General features: G+C 45.5%; 1 protein-coding gene and 1 long non-coding RNA gene across 3 annotated transcripts in view; one reads left to right on the forward strand and one right to left on the reverse strand.

The window, feature by feature from the left end:
- TJP2 (tight junction protein 2) overlaps window positions 1-12,520 on the reverse strand; it is a 90,483-nt gene extending 77,963 nt beyond the window's left edge. For both annotated transcript variants that reach the window (XM_080972337.1, XM_080972336.1), the window contains exon 1: window positions 12,372-12,520. The gene's annotated coding sequence lies outside the window, so the exon portion shown is untranslated. The remainder of the gene's footprint in view (window positions 1-12,371) is intronic.
- Window positions 12,521-12,778: 258 nt separating this feature from the next.
- Window positions 12,779-14,733, forward strand: LOC308458432. The gene is made up of 2 exons (XR_013977402.1): window positions 12,779-12,997; window positions 14,109-14,733. It is a non-coding gene; the product is annotated as an uncharacterized lncRNA (long non-coding RNA).
- The last annotated feature ends 3,916 nt before the right edge of the window (window positions 14,734-18,649 follow it).

An 18,649-nucleotide genomic window follows, 5' to 3' on the forward strand; every position in this document is an offset into this window, starting at 1 on the left:
TTAATATTTTAAATTTTATTCTGGGCTTCTTGCCCTGCCAGACAAATCTAGAGATGTCTCTCTGCCACTTCTTGAAACAGTCCATTTTGTCTAAGATTTGCAATGATTTAAACAAAAATAACATTCTTGGCAATACATTCATCTTTATAACAGCAATTCGGCCTAACAAGGAAAGCTTCAAGTTTGACCATATCTCTAAATCCTTTTTCACTTCTGACCAACATTTCTCATAATTGTCTTTAAATAGGTTTAAATTCTTAGCAGTCATATTAACCCCCAAGTATTTTACTTTCTTAACCAATGTTAAACCTGTCTCCTTCTGAAACCTCTCTTTCTCAATCGGTGTTAGATCAGGTCTCTCCATGGTTTTAAGTTTGGTAATAAGTTGCAATTCAGCAACTTCTCTTTCCAGTCTATTTCTGAAATTCTTTTGTAATAAGACAGATACTTTGAGATCTTGTATAGAATGTCCTGGGAGATTGAAGTGTTCTCCTACTGGTTTCTCTGTCTTGTGATTCCTGATGTCAGATTTATGTCCATTTATCCTTTGGCGTAGGGTTTGTCCTGTTTGTCCAATATAGAGAGCTGAAGGGCACCGTTGGCATTTGATGGCATACACAATGTTAGAAGATGAGCAATTAAATAGGCCTGAGATGGTATGTTTGATGTTGTTGGGTCCAGTAATGGTGTTGTCCTGGTGTATGTGGCAGCAAAGTTGGCAACTGGGTTTACTGCAGGCTCTGGTACCGGTGTCCATGTTAAGTCTGGTTGTTGTATTTTTGTGGGTGAGTTGTTTAAGATTGGGTGGCTGTCTGCAGGCAATGAAAGGTCTTCCTCCCAGAGCTTGAGAAAGAGAACTGTCATTGTCTAGGAGAGGTTGTAGATCTCTTACGATGCGTTGTACTGTTTAAACTTGGGAGCTGTGATTACTAGTGGTGTTCTGTTATTTTATTTTTTGGGTCTGTCTTGCAGCAAGTTCAGCCAATCACCCGTTCCCACCACCCTTCTGATTAATACCCCTCCCCACCCTCTTACTGTATATAAGGGTCTGGTGACTTCTGTTTCAGTGTATCTGAAGAAGTTTGCATGCAGACGAAAGCTCAAACCATTAACTTAGTTGGTCTCTAAGGTGCTACTGGAAGGAATTTCTTTATTTTGTTTCGACTACAGCAGACCAATACCTATCTGTAACTGGATTGATTATAGTTTAGTTTCAAAGTCTCAAACAGTTTAGTTTCAAAGTCTCAAACAGCAGTATCAGCAACCAAAGAGAATACGGCCACTACGCTCCTCTTGTGGTCTTGCTACTATGATCTTAGCCATGGTTTGGCTTGTCATGCACACTGTGGTCATTGTTTCTCCCCTCCAGACAAATCATGAGCTGTAAATCAAGAACATATCTTGATGACAGCTTATGGCTTGTCCGGAGCAATACAAACCATAAGCACAGGTCCAGGTGACAAATTAAGCCAAACCATGACTTAGCTCACAGTTGTACAGCAGGACTTGAGCCACTGCCTCCACCCTGGGAGTCTGCATGGTGCACACAAGCATTTGCACTAAACCATGGTTTGGCTTAGCACTATGCAGAAACGAGCTCACTCTCTAGAATTATTTCCCATCAACAGAATAGTTTAATCCTACCTTCTCCCCACCCAATGTTAGGCTGGTACAGAGACGGCTTCTTTGCACCAGCCTCTACTGCCAGAAAGCAGCATTGCTGGTGGTGCCACAGAAAACTACCACCGGAGGATGTCAGAGGAAAGCCCTGCAAAGGATATGGCAGTAACTTTAGATCCACTGGATCCAAGAACCTGTGGATCTCACAAGTTCAGGGCCCTCCAGGCTGACATAGAAAGAAACTAGAAAGAATCCTTCCCCACCTTCTGACCAGGCCAGCAGGAGCCAGCAGGGCTTGGGAGGCAGCAGTGGCCCAGTCCCTCCTTAGCACAGTCATGGCGCTTTGAGGCCAAATAAAAGGAATGAAGTCAGAGGGCAGAAGGAGAACAGAGGCACTGAAGTTAGAAAGGTTCAGAATGAAGCTCAAATATGAATGTTTGTTTTGGAGCTCCCTTTCCTCTTTGGCTCCTCATTAGTCTCTCTTAGTCTCTCCTAATCACCGTGATTGGCTTAGGATGCCAGGTAATCACCTAGCCTTTGCTTCCAGTACCAAGAGACAAAGAAAAAGGCCCTGTGCACCACCAACCATTGTGTACTGGCACTTGCATGTGTGTTGTTGTAAAAAATGACCAACACTGCTCAGACAAAGCAAATTGTGAAGGTTCTCAGGTTCAGGGCAAAGCCACTGAAACACAGTAAAGTCACACGGCCATGCTAGATATTTATCAGCATGATTTAATTAGGGCATAACTAATGTGTGCAGACATGCCGAGTGGGAAGAACAGCTTTGAAAGTGCAGGCCACATACACAAACACAACTTTTAAGTACCTATGCAAAATATTGCAAGAAATTCAGGGGGGGGGGGTTACCCAAAAATGTAGTAAAGATACTTTTGCACAATTGGAGTCTCCTTCCTTACTGACAGGACTGAGAAGCAATGAAAAGTGATTTCACTTGTTCTTACAAAATAAATAAAATGTAAAGGAACTCGGGGTGGCCTATGTGGTTCTTTCCTCTTTCTGTTTTAGCCTCAGAACAAGCCTGTGAGGCATGTTGGGCTGGGAGTGCATGACTGGCTGCGCCTAAAATCACTCTGTGAGCTTCATAGCCAAGCTGAGATTTGAACCAGATCTCCTCACTCCAAGCCTGAAGCTCTAACACAGAGATGGGTAACCTCTGGTCTCATCAGTCCCAGGCAGCATGGACAATGTTCAGGAATGATGGGAGTTGCAGTCCAACAATATTTGGAGGGTGACAAGTTGCCACATTACTGCTCTAACATTCTAGTCCCCCACATTTTAGGCCCCATTTAAAGCAGAGTCATATCCCTTCAATGATCAGTCCCTCTTCCCTTTGAAAAGTCATGACTATTTAAAGGGGTTTAAAGGTATATAAATACCTACATACCTAACACCACAGCCCTCATCAGCTTTAAGAATCTGTTTATTTATCTATCTTTGTCCCCTCACATTACGATCCAAATCAACATGGAATAAATCTGCACCACCTGCTAACAAAAGATAAAACAAGGTGCTCTCATTTAAATTTTTCCCTTAGCTTATTTGCAAAGTCTTTACAAATGCCAATTTGAGCCATCTGATCGGATTGCTCCCAGACTTTAAACAGAATTAAAAGGAATGTTGCCTAAAATCTTACAAAAATACAAACCACAAAAACATCATAGAAAAGGTATTTACAACATTTTCTTTCCAAATAGACTGTTTTCCACAGGCCATAGGCAAATACAACAGAATCCCCAAGAACCATGATTTGGAAGTTAAATGCCACTGAAATCTGTTTGACTTCATCCCAGTTCATACAGGGCTCCATAAAGTACTTTCTACATATCGCAAGGCCCTAGAGCAGGGCAGCCCAACTTTCCATACCAAGAGGGCTGCAAGAGTCCTTATTGCAAAATTGGCCGCCCCCACCAGCTCTGGTGCTGCCTCCTCGAAGCTGGCTAAGTGAGGTGCTGGGCTTCAGGAAGGAGGCCAGAGGACTCGAAGGCCCTACCAGAGCCCTCACGCCTCCTTCCTAAGCCCAGCCTCTTGCTTTCCTGGTTTTGGGGAGGCAGCACAAGGGCAGGGTCAAATGTTGCTGAGAGCCACCAAAAAGGCCTTGAGGGTCGCATGTTGGACCTCCCTGCCCCAGAGTGTCTCTCCCCTCCCAACACACTGGACAACAGACTCAGGTGTCACTGGTGTGGCACATCATTGTGTCGGGTTAACAGAAAACAATATCAGACGTTATACTCACAGCGGATCCACCAAAATCAGTTAACTTAGACATCATGACTAACTTAAGCTTACAGGATAGAATCCAAAATGCACAACAGGGCTTCTCCTTCCTTTCCTACCCCCAATGCACCCCCAATCTGATTCAGATAACTGGGGGACCCTCCAGAGCGGAACTGTGGTATCTGGTCCTGTTTCACAAGTGCAAAGTTCATTTGCAGAAATGGGCAGACATAACTGGACACCACCACTAAATATCAGTGCTGTGTTCTGAGTACAACTTAGTCGGCTATCACCCTATAGAACTGTTCTCCAGTTTATTTTGTTAGTCAAAAACATACAACTAAATAGATTACAACAGTCTCCATACTGCCTTGGTCCCCAACTCCCTGTCAAAATAACGTTTGTTTGGCTTTACTTTGGCCCGGCCCTTGACTCTGTCAATGATTCAGTCACTGTTCTTGGAATTAATCTTGGCTCTCTTATAAGGCTAAACAAGCTAGAAATATGTACCTATTTTATAGATGTTTAAATCCTTAATAATACTCTATAATTATGCATGATAAGTGGTTAGTTAATGTGTATTGTCTCTGGGTGAGATCATATGTTTTTAGTTATTAGCTCTGCATGTATTTCTAATTCTTATTTTGTGGCACATTGGATTGCGGTAAATTGACAGCAGAGCTCCATGTGATTTGTGGGGAGCCTCGAATTACAGCCTGGTCCTGCCTATGTGACCTGTGCATCTGTGTGTAGCACACAGGTCACATAACTGAACACAGTGGCGTAGCGTGGGGGGTGCAGGGGGGGCCGGCCGCACCGGGCGCAACATCTGGGGGTTAGGGTTAGGGGGCGCAAATCCACGGGTTAGGGGGTGCAAATTACTTGCCTTGCCCCGGGTGCTGACAACCCATGCTACGCCACTGACTGAACATGCAACTATGCTTGTATGAGCCCCAGTCCAGTCTAAAAATTCTATTCCTGACACAGAAGCTGAGGACCTCCTGCCTCCACCTCATACCTCCAAAACACAAGTCCTCAAGCCCCACATGAACCAGCCCTCACTGCTATGTAAATGCGTTTTACATGGAAACATTTTCACAAGTTTATTCAATTATATTCATGGGAAGATATATACCCCCAATTTATTATAATATATCACCATTTCATAATACAAAAAGAAAGAGGAACAACTGGATGTAATTTTTTCAAGAAGAAATTGTGCTTTTAAAACCCCATGTACTTTATGAAGATGTTGCTATGGATTTAAAATGGAAGAGACTCTTGAGTAGGAGAAAAATGTAAAAAGAATTTTATCTTCAAACAACAAGAATGTGATTCTAAATTGCAGTTTATGTTGCAACCCTCTCTGTATCTGAAACTGCTTGTTCAGCTGAGTTTCATCAACTATGGTTTACTCAAATATAATCCCATGAACTACCATGTAATCCCATTTATCTTACTAAATTTACTCCTTGTCCTACGGGCACCTCTGGCACCTCTGCCCCTTGGTCCCTCCTGCCCTTTGCTTGTTGCATATAATAATTTCCCAGAAGACTCCACATTTTACTATTGTAGACAGTTAGAAGATGGTTCAGCATGAAAGGATAGTGGAAATATATCACAAACAGAGGATCTGTACATTTCAGCTACATGCAACTGTAATAATTGCACATACAAGCAGGGTAGATGTCAAGCCACAATTGTTATCCTCCTTACCAAACGTTCTCATTCTAGAATTACATTTGCACGTGATATCAAATCTTAGTTTTGTGAATGAGCCTCAGTCTGATATATACGCTTTCCCTCCCCCCCCCCACTCCCTTCTTCTCTTTCGTGTGGCTTCAACAGCAGAAGCATTTGTTTCAATTGCTATTATGTCCAAAACCAAACTATGGCTTAGTTTTAGTAAAGTAAAATGTAATCTATGGTTTCTGAATCAAATACAGGCACCAACTGTCACGAACACATCTGCCCCAAGTAGAGAAGCACAGCACAAGTTAAGAAGCAATCAGGCAGCCGGGAGCAGTCGCCCTCCCCCTTCCCGCAGAGAGCAGGAAGGAGAGACGTCCGCTCACTGAAGAAGCACTCCCCTGAGCCCAAGGAGTAGACATATGGGAAAGGTATTAGGAAACAAACCCAGAAACATAAGGGTCATAGATTCAGGATATTCTGCAGAACCAGGAAGCACTCCTCAGAAGGGTCTACTGACACGTAAGGTACGGAAGCTCCAATAGAGCGTCCGAGACTGTTTGTTTTGCAATAAATCTTCAAGCTAATTACAACCTGTGTGCTGTGCTATCAAGATGGCCTGGGCTCCTGACAGCAACCATTTTCGGGGCATCCAATCGACATTCAATCACCAACACACGGTTCCTTTTGGACCCTCAAGAAGGCGGGTGGGGTGTAACAGGGTGGGGTACAATTATACGCACTCTGCCAAAGCATGCGAGGTCCGGGAATGGAACCCCTGTGCAAAATGGTTGCTGCCTGTAACTAAAACACTTCTGTCCAATTTTCCCCATCATGGAACTCAAGGCAGCATTACACAGGGTCCCAGACAGTCGCCTATCCAGGCACCATAGGTGCTGGCTCCCGGGGGTCAAGGCTCTTTGGACCCCCTCAATCTTTTTTGTTAGGGGTTCAGTCTCTCCCCCCCCCCCCCCCCGTTCAGGCCGGGCATGGAGCATTGTGCATGGGGCACCAGGGCACCTGTTTTTCCGAAGATGGCACCTCTGCCAGGCACTAACCAGACTCAGACCTGCTTAGCTTCAACCAGGTGGCTGCATCCCTTGCCCTCAGACCATGTCCTGAGACTTCATGATCCCGGCTTGTTCAGATGAACCATTGTTAACATTAACCACAATTCAGACATAATGGCTCATTTCCAACTATCATTCCAGGCTTTCGAAAGTGGAGAAGATCTTAGCTTGTTTCAAACCCAAGTTCCCTGTTTTGTACAAACATGGAAACTGAGGTTCAATGTTAATTAACAAACCAGGAAAACATGTGGAACTCTGTGTTTATGGGATGGATTCTTTTTGAGAAGTATTGCCTTGTCATTTTCACTTGGTTTAAGTGAACTAGATTCTCCCATGTTCTCACTACATTTCTGCTTGTTTTTCCCTTCTAAAACGTTCTGATCTGTCATATGGCATCATTTTAGATGAATTACTAAGACAGAACTAAGATATCTGAACATTAACAGGAAAAAACAGTTCAAAGTGTTTGGTCCATTTGGCAAACTTCACAGGAAGCAAGCACAGAAAGAGGGGGAAATACTTTGTTGCACTGTTACCTCTAGTAGTGTTTGAGAAATCGCTTTAAACTAGCACATTAATGACAACAAATGTTTATGCTTTTGAACCAGGGAAGATGGAAGTCTCAGTGCCTGAAGAGAAATCAGTGAACAGTCTTTCACAAAACTCTAAGCCAAGTGCTGAGTAGATGATGTCTGGAAGACAGAGAATTTCAGGGTTGAAGGAAATCAGAAGACAAGAGAAAAGGGTAACAGAATAACAAATAAACTGGAAACGGGCAGAGGGGTTGTGTGATTTTTTTGGGGGGGGGGAGGAGACAAGTGGGAAAGGAGAATGGGAGAAGAAATCACAGGAGATGGGCAAAATACTTTGAGAGGCATGTGGGGGTGGGAAGGGGAAAATATACAACAAAAGCATTCTCCACTTGGTGAGCATCTGGATCAGCCAATTCTGCCTAAAATGGAAAGGCTGGCTCCCAATACCTCCAGAATCAACGTATGTACTAGCATGAAGATTACATATCAGTAGAAAATGAAATCAGTAATTCCCAAGGGCTTATGCACCTCCACCTGCCTCCATTTTATGGCTTCCGCTTCCCCTGCACCACCATTTTGTGATGGCCTCTATGATTTTCAGCCATCTCATGTGCGTTCTGGGGTAGAAAGTCTTAGAACATCTGCTTTACCATTTTCTTGTAGGGAAAGTATGGCAACCTCTTGATCATTTTGGTTGTCCATATCTATACTTTTCCAAGTTCACAAGGTCCTATTTGAGATGGGGGAACTAGAATTGTGCAACATATTCCAAATGTAATTGCACCACAGATGAAGTGCTGAATCATACTGGAGACAAATCATGTGAAACTCTCTCTTCTGTACAGTCAACTCTGTACCGTACTCCCTTTGTGTTATATGGGGCTTTGTTGTTGTTTAGTCTTTTAGTCGTGTCCGACTCTTTGTGACCCCATGGACCAGAGCACGCCAGGCACTCCTGTCTTCCACTGCCTCCCACAGTTTGGTCAAACTCATGCTGGTAGCTTCGAGAACACTGTCCCACCATCTCGTCCTCTGTCGTCCCCTTCTCCTTGTGCCCTCCATCTTTCCCAACATCAGGGTCTTTTCCAGAGAGTCTTCTCTTCTCATGAGGTGGCCAAAGTATTGGAGCCTCAGCTTCACGATCTGTCCTTCCAGTGAGCACTCAGGGCTGATTTCCTTCAGAATGGAGAGGTTTGATCTTCTCGCAGTCCATGGGACTCTCAAGAGTCTCCTCCAGCACCAGAATTCAAAAGCATCAATTCTTCGGCAATCAGGCTTCTTTATGATCCCGGTCTCACTTCCATTTATCACTACTGGGAAAACCATAGCTTTAACTATACGGACCTTTGTTGGCAAGGTGATGTCTCTGCTTTTTAAGATGGTGTCTAGGTTTGTCATTGCTTTTCTCCCAAGAAGCAGGCGTCTTTTAATTTCGTGACTGCTGTCACCATCTGTAGTGATCATGGAACCCAAGAAAGTAAAATCTCTCACTGCCTCCATTTCTTCCCCTTCTATTTGCCAGGAGGTGATGGAACCAGTGGCCATGATCTTCGGTTTTTTTATGCTGAGCTTCAGACCATATTTTGCGCTCTCATCTTTCACCCTCATTGAAAGGTTCTTTGATTCCTCCTCACTTTCTGCCATCAAGGTTGTGTCATCTGCATATCTGAGGTTGTTGATATTTCTTCCAGCAATCTTAATTCCGGTTTGGGATTTATCCAGTCCAGCCTTTCGCATGATGAATTCTGCATATAAGTTAAATAAGCAGGGAGACAATATACAGCCCTGTCGTACTCCTTTCCCAGGTATGGAGCTTACTCCCAGGTAATTTGGATTTTTGCCATTCTGGAAACAAATTAAGCCATTTTTGAGTTCTATCCAAATGCTTGTATTAAAATTCCAATAGCAAATCCAAGATTTAAAGTCCTTTAAAAAGAATTATTATGGAAGTACTGCAAGGTGAGACTTCAAATCACAATGATTAAAAGTTTAAAAAAAAACACATAGTAGAAAATTATATTAGCTGAACAAAACAAAAACAAAAAAACCAAAGTGAGAGAGCTATCTTGTACATGGTAAAATATATAATCATTCCATTTTATGAAGTACTTAACAGCTGAATTGGCAGCACTGAGTTTTTGACTCCCTCCATCCAACCCCAAATTAAAGTTGAGAAAAAATAAAACTTTTCCAGACTCCTCTATCAGGATTCCTTTGCGCCATTTACTTATTCAGGCTACCATTAAAAAGCTCAAAGTTCAACAAAGTGCACTGGGGATTAAATGCAAAGGCCGCATTCAGTTATCCATAAGCAAGATAGAAATGTCAGACCCAGGACATGTGCACTGCCTGGTCTAATATTGAAGCTTCCTGTCAGAACAAAATTAAAGATCTTGGCAGGTAAGGAAAAAAGAAAAAGAAAAAAGGCCTTGCACATTGGCTTGTCTATTGTTTCTGAGTTTCTGCTGTGGCATCATCATTAATAAATAAGGCAGGAACCAACCCTGCACTATTTCCCCAGTGTTTAAAAAACTGGACAGACCTGTTAGGAAGAACTTAAGATTTCATTCTAATACAGACAGGAATTTCTGGGTTTTTAATGATCTGTTGCATGGTTAATCGTCTCTCCCCTACTCACTGAAAAAGACACATGTACAGCCTCCTCCTTAAAGTATTCTGCTAGCAGAAACTCTGCTGACCACAAGCAGTTTTTATGCAGGGATCATATGGAACTACGCGTTATTGACAAGGCAGTTGCCTAACTAGCAAGGGTACCTTGAGCCCTCGCTCAGGACGCAGCCCAGATGGAACCCAGAAAGCTGGGTGCTCAAGTGGGCATCTCCCAAGGGCACAGACCCTCCTAGTTGCCATCCTATCCATCCTCTAAGGTAATATTTTAGAAGCTAAAAAATTCTTTCCTGTAGCACCTTAAAGACCAACTAAGTTAGTTCTTGGTATGAGCTTTCGTGTGCAAGCACACTTCTTCAGATACACTGAAACAGAAGTTGCCAGAAGAAGAAGAAGTGTGCTTGCACACGAAAGCTCATACCAAGAACTAACTTAGTTGGTCTTTAAGGTGCTACAGGAAAGAATTTTTTACTTCGACTATGGCAGACCAACACGGCTACCCATCTGTATTTTAGAAGCTGGAGAACACAAACTGAATAACACATGACTGTACTTGGTTGGGGGGGGGGGGAGAGCGCTGCCCTGAGGCCCAAATGCAGTTCTCCGAACCTCTCTCTCTCTCTCTGCACTCAGAGGGACTTTCCCCAGGCCACTTCTGCTGCCTCGCCAATCCACTCTGTGGCCCTACTCCAGACCCCTTCCAAGTGTTTCTCCCCCTTCCACTGCCCTGGCTGGAGAAAGTGCTTGCATCCTGATAATGCCTCCTGCTTGCCTGGACGAGGACAGGTTTACTACTCTGCTCCCAGAAAGTTGCCCAGACCCTCAGACTGAAAAAAGTTCCTCATCCCTGGCCTAGTGAGTTCAGGGCTTTGCAACAATCTGAGAGAGATTGCTCAGAGCTACAGAACAGCTTCAGGCTCGAACAGGACGTGACACTGACTGGACATGCATGAATGCATGCCTTTTAGAGTTGTTCTTCTTCTTGCTGCTGCTAAAAGCGGTTGAAAGGAGGGATCTATTCGGGATCTGCCCTTATCCCATGTCCCCAATCTAAACCGCCTCCCTTTATTTGCCTGTGTTTGCTCTGGGTGGCGCTGGGCTGTGGAGAGGAAATGCACTGAGGAACCAGCGTTGGGGGAAAGAGTTGCACCCCCCCCCCCGGCCATGCTGCAGCAATAAGTCTCACCAGACACATACACTCCCACAGCTGCTATTAGCAAAATATAAAGGAAAGAAAGAAAGAAGACACACATTCACACAATTGTGTTCTCAGTTGTTCCGGATGAATGGACCTGAGCTAATGGGTACAAATTATAAGGTGTTTTGACTGAACAACTACACCTGAAGTTGACAGACTGTCTTTGGCTGGAATTGCCCAAGTGGATTTCAGGCAACAGATAGAAGCTGGACCAGACGACCTTTGAGGTCTCTTCTAACATAATGTCTGTCCTGCACCTGCAAGAAATCAGTTCTGCAGAGTGCAATGCTAATATTAATGTCGGCTCCTTCAGTGTTGGTGACTGCTGAACACTTTGTTTAAGGCAAGCCCACACAGACATATAATTTTATTATGTAATTTGTTTTAAAACTGCTGATGTTATTTATATGTTGATGAATGTTATGTCAACATCTTTTCAATGTTTGATTTTTTCAGTACAGTATCTTTTTAAAAAGCTTTCTCATGTTGTACATTACTTAGAGCTCTTTGTTCACTAAGTGTATATAGAGTCTGTTAAATAAAAAATAAATAAAATAAACCAGCATGACGCAGGATGTATATAACAGAGCACACCACCTTGGAATCCCCCCTCCTCCATTGTAATTGGGCCCCAAAGAAGCCTTCTACCGAAGACAAATGTGGTGCGGATGAAGGAGGACTCCCTTGCTCCCGGCCCTGAACTTCCCTGCTCAAAATGGCTTGAAAAAATATCCTATTGACTCCAACAGAAACATGTTTCAGCCCCAAACAAACTGCAGTTTCGTAAAATTAATCAATGATATCTGAAAATAGGAGAAGCGCATCACCTGAAAAACCGAAGGTCTTTCAAGAAGTAATAAGCGTATAAGTTGCAAAAGAAAACAATGTTAATGTACAGTATCAGCTTTCAATTCGAATACCTGCCAACCCCTTGGAAGCGCCCCGCCCGCCCCGCCCGGGAAACCTGCGGCGCCAAGCGGTCGGCCTGGGCCAAGAGGGATTGGGCCCGGGAAGTCCCGGGCACTCCTTGGCCTCCAGCCCGAACCCCGCCAGCTGGGAGACCCCCGAAGGCGAGGGCGGGAAAGAGGAGCGGGCGCCCCCTGACCGGGCGAACCGGCTCGAGTCCCGCATTCCGGAGGGAAAGGGGACAGGAAGGCGCAGAGGGGCGCAAAGGGCACCCTCTGGGTTCCCGTGCCAGCCCCTCCAAGGGGAGCCCTGGGCAGCCCCGTCTGAAGTTGGGGGCCCGGGGTTTGCGCCACGAAGTTGGCCGCGCAGGCAAATGTCCCAGTGGGAAGCAGCTCCCTTTCGGCCGCGCCCCGCTGCCTCTCCCGCCCCCGTCCAGGAGGCCGAGCGCAGCCCGGGAAGCGGCGCCGAAAGAGCGCAGCCCCGACGTACCTGGAGCAGCGACGCCGAGACCCTCGCCCCCCGCCCCGGATCCGGACTCGGCCAGGCGCGCCCTTCGCTCTCCTCCTCGCGGCTCCGACTGTTTCCTGTTTCGAGGGGGCGGGATGCCCCGGGGAGGCGGGCGGGCGGGCGGGCGGGCAGGTGAGCGCCGCGAGGAGAGCCGCGCCCGCCTCGGAAAACACGGCCGTGGGGCCGGGCCGGGAGTTCAGCGGAGAGACTTGGAAGCTGGAAGCGTCGAGTTCGACGGCCCCCGAGGCTCCCTCGCCCACCCCCGGCCCCGCGGGGGCTCGAGCCCGGACTCCGCGGGCGACGCCGCCGTCGCAGCAGCACAAGCTCCGAGGGCCCCCCCCCCCGTCGCGCCCCGCCCCGCCCCGCGGAGGAGTCTCGGAGCGAACGTCCTCCCCGCGTGGAAACGGACCCTCGGCTCGAAGGGGCCCCGCTTCTGGGCGCTGAGCCTGGGAAACGGGGCTGGAGTTTCTGCGACTCTGCCTGGACCTCCGAGGAAGCGGAATGGCGGAAGACTCAGGACAGATGAAGAAAAGACTGCTTCATGCGGCGCAGTTGAACCGCGGAACTCCCTCCCACGAGAGACAGTCCCATCCTCTTTTAAAGCCAACGTGGATTGGATCTGAGGCATCTGATCAAGGCCTGTATTTTAAAATGAGCTTAAAGATATATTTGCAAATGTTTGTATGTTTCATGCCAGGCAGAAACCAGCTGGCTAAGTACTTTGGCAGTTGTTTATCTTCCTGCTCTCCTGAACAAGCCCCCCCCCCCCCCCCATTTATAGCCGTAGCAGGAGACAAGTTTCTCAAAGTTGTAAAAGGGAATTACAGGCCGGGAGCAAATGTTACACTGACCCTACATATTACAGAATACAATCAAGCTGCAAAAACACTAATTAAGAGTTGGTAAATAGTAAGATTTATTGTTTAACAGAAAATAGTACCATGTGCCTCCCATCAGACTCTAGCCATATTTTCCTAAGGTTTAAGGTATACTGAAAGAGTTAAAGGGCAATAAATTTTGGGAAGAGCTAATGGGAAAAGCAGCTGGCTGGGAAAGGAGGGTGTAAACTGAAGAGGCTTCTTTTGAAGCTGTTTTTACTGAGTTCCTTTTTACTTTGCAAAGGCCTTTTCTTCTAAAAAGCTATCTATGTTATGTATGAGATTTGTTGGCTTAATGTAATTATGCAAAGGATTTAGAAAGTAAGAAATGTTAGATTCTTATGTTAGATTCTTATTTCATTGATGTTGTGTGAGAATGTGAACCCAAGATCTCTGTTTAGATAGAATTTAATACCATGAGCCATTTGTTTTGGAATGCAGGGGCAACAGGGGCAAAAGGTGATCTGGTAATTAAGGTGCCTTGTCGAGGCAAATGTAAGATATATGGCTACTTGTCTGCCATTTATGGATAGAAGGAAATATAGCTCTTTGTCTCCCATAAAAGGTAATAGGAAATGGGTGTATCTTTTATGATTGGTTTTAGCAAACAGCCAATAGGAATTTCAACCAGGCTGATTGGACAGAGGCAGCCAAAGGAGGAGCAAGGGAGCTGGGCTGAGGAAATATAAGTGCTGGCCATCAGGGCTGGAAGGGGGGCAGAGCTTTGGTAATCATATACCACTGTGCCTATCATTTATTTGTCTGACAAATAAATTATTATTTTAATTTCTCTATTGCTGCGTTGAATATTTCATTCCAGCTAAGCGTTAACCACAAGCAGGGTGCTACAGATCGATTCACGGAGGACCAGACCAAGTGACTCGTAGCCACGAGGGCGAAGCTCCGCCGCAGCGGGAGTCCGTCGGCTTCCCAATTCCAGTTTCCACGGCTGGCTCCTGCGAGAATGGGGCTGGTCTGATCCGACAGCGCTATTCCGGTGTTCTTCCGTTAATTCTACATACTCATGGTCTCTGCTTCTGGAAGTGGCTAGCTCACTCTGTATATAACCGTTCCACGCAGTGGGAATCAAAGCAAACACAAAACTACACCCTGGGAAGGGAACCTAGATGGCAGTGCTTTTTTTTCTTAAAAAGGGGTACTCTTATTTTCCTACTCATATTGAAATACTGCCCCTCAATGAGGGCAAACTTAGATTCACAAAACATTTAGGGGTATGCGTACCTCTGTATCCCCCCCCCCCGAAAAAAAGCACTGCTAGGTGGAATCCCCACACATAAAAATCATTTTGAAAATGCTTTCAAAATACATTGAATTTTCCATAAGGCTCACCATCGTCATCTAGTGTCACATTGCATATCACACTTAAAACACAAAACAATTTATTTGGAGCTGTATAGCTGAGCTGCTAAACAAGATCAATGGGGCAGAATAAATTTGGAACAAATCGTTATGTGTAATTATTTATTCAAGGCATGGAGGCCTCCAAAGAGTCTGAGCCTAGAAACTATATAGGAGCCCTAAGGCACAGCTGAAGGGGGGGGGAGGAGTTTCCCCACACACTGATCATAAACTAACTCCCTACGCACAATCCCTGTCCTCCATTTTCCCAGAGTACGGATCTCACCCAGAGAGTGTGTGTACCTTTGGGCTCTTGAATACTATCCTGATATTTCTTCTTGATGTTCATTCCAAATGCCTGAATAACATTGTGCAACCGAGGTGGCACTGACTGCCACAGACCTTTTTCTGTAACATTGGCCAAAGGTTTAATGTTTCTGCCTTACAATTTTTTTCTCTTCCTCTCCCTGGCTCAGCAAGCGCGTAATTTCCTTGAGAGACCTCCTCTTATTGTGTTTGCTCAAGGTTTGGCACAATAACCTCTACTGAGGTTACCTATTACATATATGCATTAGTCACAATTAGAACATTTTCCAATTTGAGAGCAGCGAGTTCTGTTTGAAGCAACAAAACAACTACAGTGGTACCTCGGGTTAAGAACTTACCGTATTTTTCGCACCATTGGACGCACATTTTCCCCTCCAAAAATGAAGGGGAAATGTGTGTGCGTCCTATGGGGCGAATGCAGGCTTTCGCTGAAGCCTGGAGAGCGAGAGGGGTCGGTGTGCACTGACCCCTCTCGCTCTCCAGGCTTCAGGAAGCTCTGCGCAACCCTCGGGAGACCGACTCCGAGGGTTGCGCAGAGCTGCTTGCAGTCCCGGGATCAGCGCACTTCTCCCCATCGCCAGCCCCACAAGCTCGGGGGACAGCGGGGAGGCAGAGCGCACCTTCCCGCTGTTCCCCGACCTAGTTCTTCCAGCCCCGCACCTGGGGGGGAAATAAAAATATTTTTCTTTATTTCCCCCCCAAAAAACTAGGTGCGCCCTATGGGCCGGAGCGTCCTATGGAGCGCAAAATACGGTAATTCGTTCTGGAGGTCCATTCTTAACCTGAAGCACCACTTTAGCTAATGAGGCCTCCTGCTGCCGCCGCGCCGCCGGAGCACAATTTCTGTTCTCATCCTGAAGCAAAGTTCTTAACCCGAGGTAATATTTCTGGGTTAGTGGAGTCTGTAACCTGAAGCGTATGTAACCCAAAGTACCACTGTAGTGAATATAAGACCTGGATGGTGCAAGTCAGAGTTCCAGCTTGAATCACTGACAACCAGTGATAGTCCAGTGATCACAAGATTTGACTCATAGTTGTAGTTTTGGTAAGCTTACTACTGCTTAATAATGATCAGTCTCAAGGCGATTTACAGTTAAAAAGTTAAAAACATGAAAACACCAAATGTATGTTAAACAAGACCAAAGTCCTAGTAAAGTAGAGACCAATTTTTCTAGTTGTTGTAAAAAAAATGCTTTTGATTGCTTCTGGAAAGTGCAGATTGTGGGCACCTTTCTTATCTCAACATAAATGCTCTTCCACACAACAGGGACAGGCATTTCTACTTGTTATTTGGGACAAAAATTAGAGCTATTAAAAATTAAGGTCATTTTTATCCATTTCACTATAATGGGGAATCTAAAAATGGCTTTAACTTTTTTCTTGTTACAGAAGTGAATTAAATTTGCAATCATAGCCACTTCCCTCATAAATTTAGCGTATCAAATGGTTGAAGGCAGATACACCCAGATTTTTTGTGCAGGGCAGCTTTAAAGTTTGCTTGTTATACAAATGACAAGTCTTTTAACTTCCCATTTTGTCAGAATTGGATGCTATTTGCAGGCATAGCCCTCCTTCTGAGGGGATGAAGTGTACCAAATGTCAGACTCATAACTGCAGTATCTCCCACAGGGGAGGGCTTTGCCAGTGTAAGGGATACAATAGGAATGGTGGGGGGGGGGGAGGAAGAGCATGGATCCCCAGGAAACAATGTGGTGAGGAAAATATCACTCTCTAGCCACTCTCTAGCAATTACCTTTTAAACCCAAGCATTGAGGGTGGGGGGGGAGGCTTCTTTCACCAATGTAATTTGGCTGATACAGCCTCCATCTCCTGGGAGAGGTCTCCACAAGCCTTGCAAAGGAGAAAGAGGGTGGTGGGGAAAATACCATTGAGCCCCAGGAAAGATTGGCTAAATGTCACCCACACAACACACCCCCTGTGCTAAGGGCCCTCTTATTCCAAGAGTCACTTGGGGATGTGAGCTTCAGCATTTTGGGAGGTAGAATGGAGATCTCCATTGACTTGCACAGGGGAAGAGAACAGATTCATGTGAAAAATAGTTTATAACCCCTCCAAATTTCTGCGGTTGGAGTGCTCCAAGAAAATAATTCAGTGATTAATGGCCAGACCTGTCCATCAAAAGTTTATTTTTAAAAACTATTCTCATTGGTTCTTCATTTTTCTTCCCTCTTGTTTTATTTTTGCATGCTTGGAGAGACCATTCTAGAGAACAGCAGAATTGGCATAGTTCATAATCTGTAAAAATAGTCAGAAGCATAGTTCCATTTTCAGACTGAGAGTTGTTACTAGCCAGAGCTGCCAAATGTCTTCTGAAAATCCAAGCTGCCCCGCTGCACTCTGCAGGCTTCGCGTTGCTTTCGCTGAAGCCAGGAGAGCAAGAGGGGTCAGTGTGCACCGACCCCTCTTGCTCTCCTGGCTTCGCTTCACTGGAGAGGCGCTGCGCAGCTCTCCCTCTCTGCGCAGCGCCCCTTCAGTGAAACGGGAGGAGAAATGGAAGGGGCTCCGCTTCTGCCGCTTCGCTGAAGGGGCGCTGCGCAGAGAGGGAGAGCAGCTTGGGCTTGCCAATCATAAGGCTGGCAGTTCAAATCTGTGCAACAGGGTGAGCTCCCTTTGCTTTGTCCTAGCTCATGCCAACCTAGCAGGACCTGCGCCAGTAGCAATTTAGTCCTGCTGGCCACGTGACCTGGAAAAGTCGCGAACAAACGCTGACATCCTCGGCTGGAAAGGGGAGATGAGCGCCACACCTCATAGTTGATTTTGACTGAACTTAACCGTCCAGGGGTCCTTTACCTTACCTTTTACACTGCTAAACCCACCATTCTGACAAGTGTTTAAGTGTTAATCCACTAATTCCTAGGAAAGTAACAAGGACTCAGCTTTTAATACTTCTGTATGTGAAATAGCCAGGCAGATACTTTGCTTCAGTTGGAACTAAACCCCTACTGACAAATTCACTTTCAGGAATGCTATTGGAGGGATCAAAGCCGAGTCCACGGATAGGTTATTGCCCAGCTATGTGGTGGGACATAACACGATGGACTGGGCTTGCTGCTTCAGTCGGCCAATCACCTGCTCCCACTACTGCAGTGGCGGCTGACACCAGTATTCCAAAACAGGTATTCTACTCGGCTTCCGGTGCCAGTCTGCCTTAATGGATGCCTCTCCTATGACAGTGGGAGATCGTTAGCAAAGGTAAACAAGGATTGAGGGTAACTGTCCTTCTAAGTTCCCCCCAGGGCCCAGGGGGAATGGGCTTCACTCGCAGATCGTCTCGATGCCTTTCGCTCCAACAAGGAATGTGGGAGCAGGGAGACGCTGAATGCAAAAAGCACTTTGCCTATTGGTAACCCTCCATTACGCCATTAAGAAGCAGAGGTTCTTCTGTTCATTAAAAGATTAATTAGGATTAATGTACAGACGCTTGCTGGAGGAGTTGGGACAAGATTACAAATTGCTGAAATGATACAGCTGCGAGGTCGTTAAGATTTGAATCTAAAGGAAGACTTCATTCAGTGTGAAAACAGTATGTGGGGGTGGAGCCTAAAAATGGATTCCTAATATTTTCTTTATGCAAATGACTTGGTAAACTCCCCAGAAGTCAATTAAAAATTTTAAGAAAACAAGGGAAGATAAAAGCGGACTAAATTATATTATGGAGTACCAAAGAGAGAGAGA

This window comes from Podarcis pityusensis (genome assembly GCF_964106645.2).
Source record: "Podarcis pityusensis genome assembly, chromosome: 11".
Lineage (NCBI taxonomy): Eukaryota > Metazoa > Chordata > Lepidosauria > Squamata > Lacertidae > Podarcis > Podarcis pityusensis.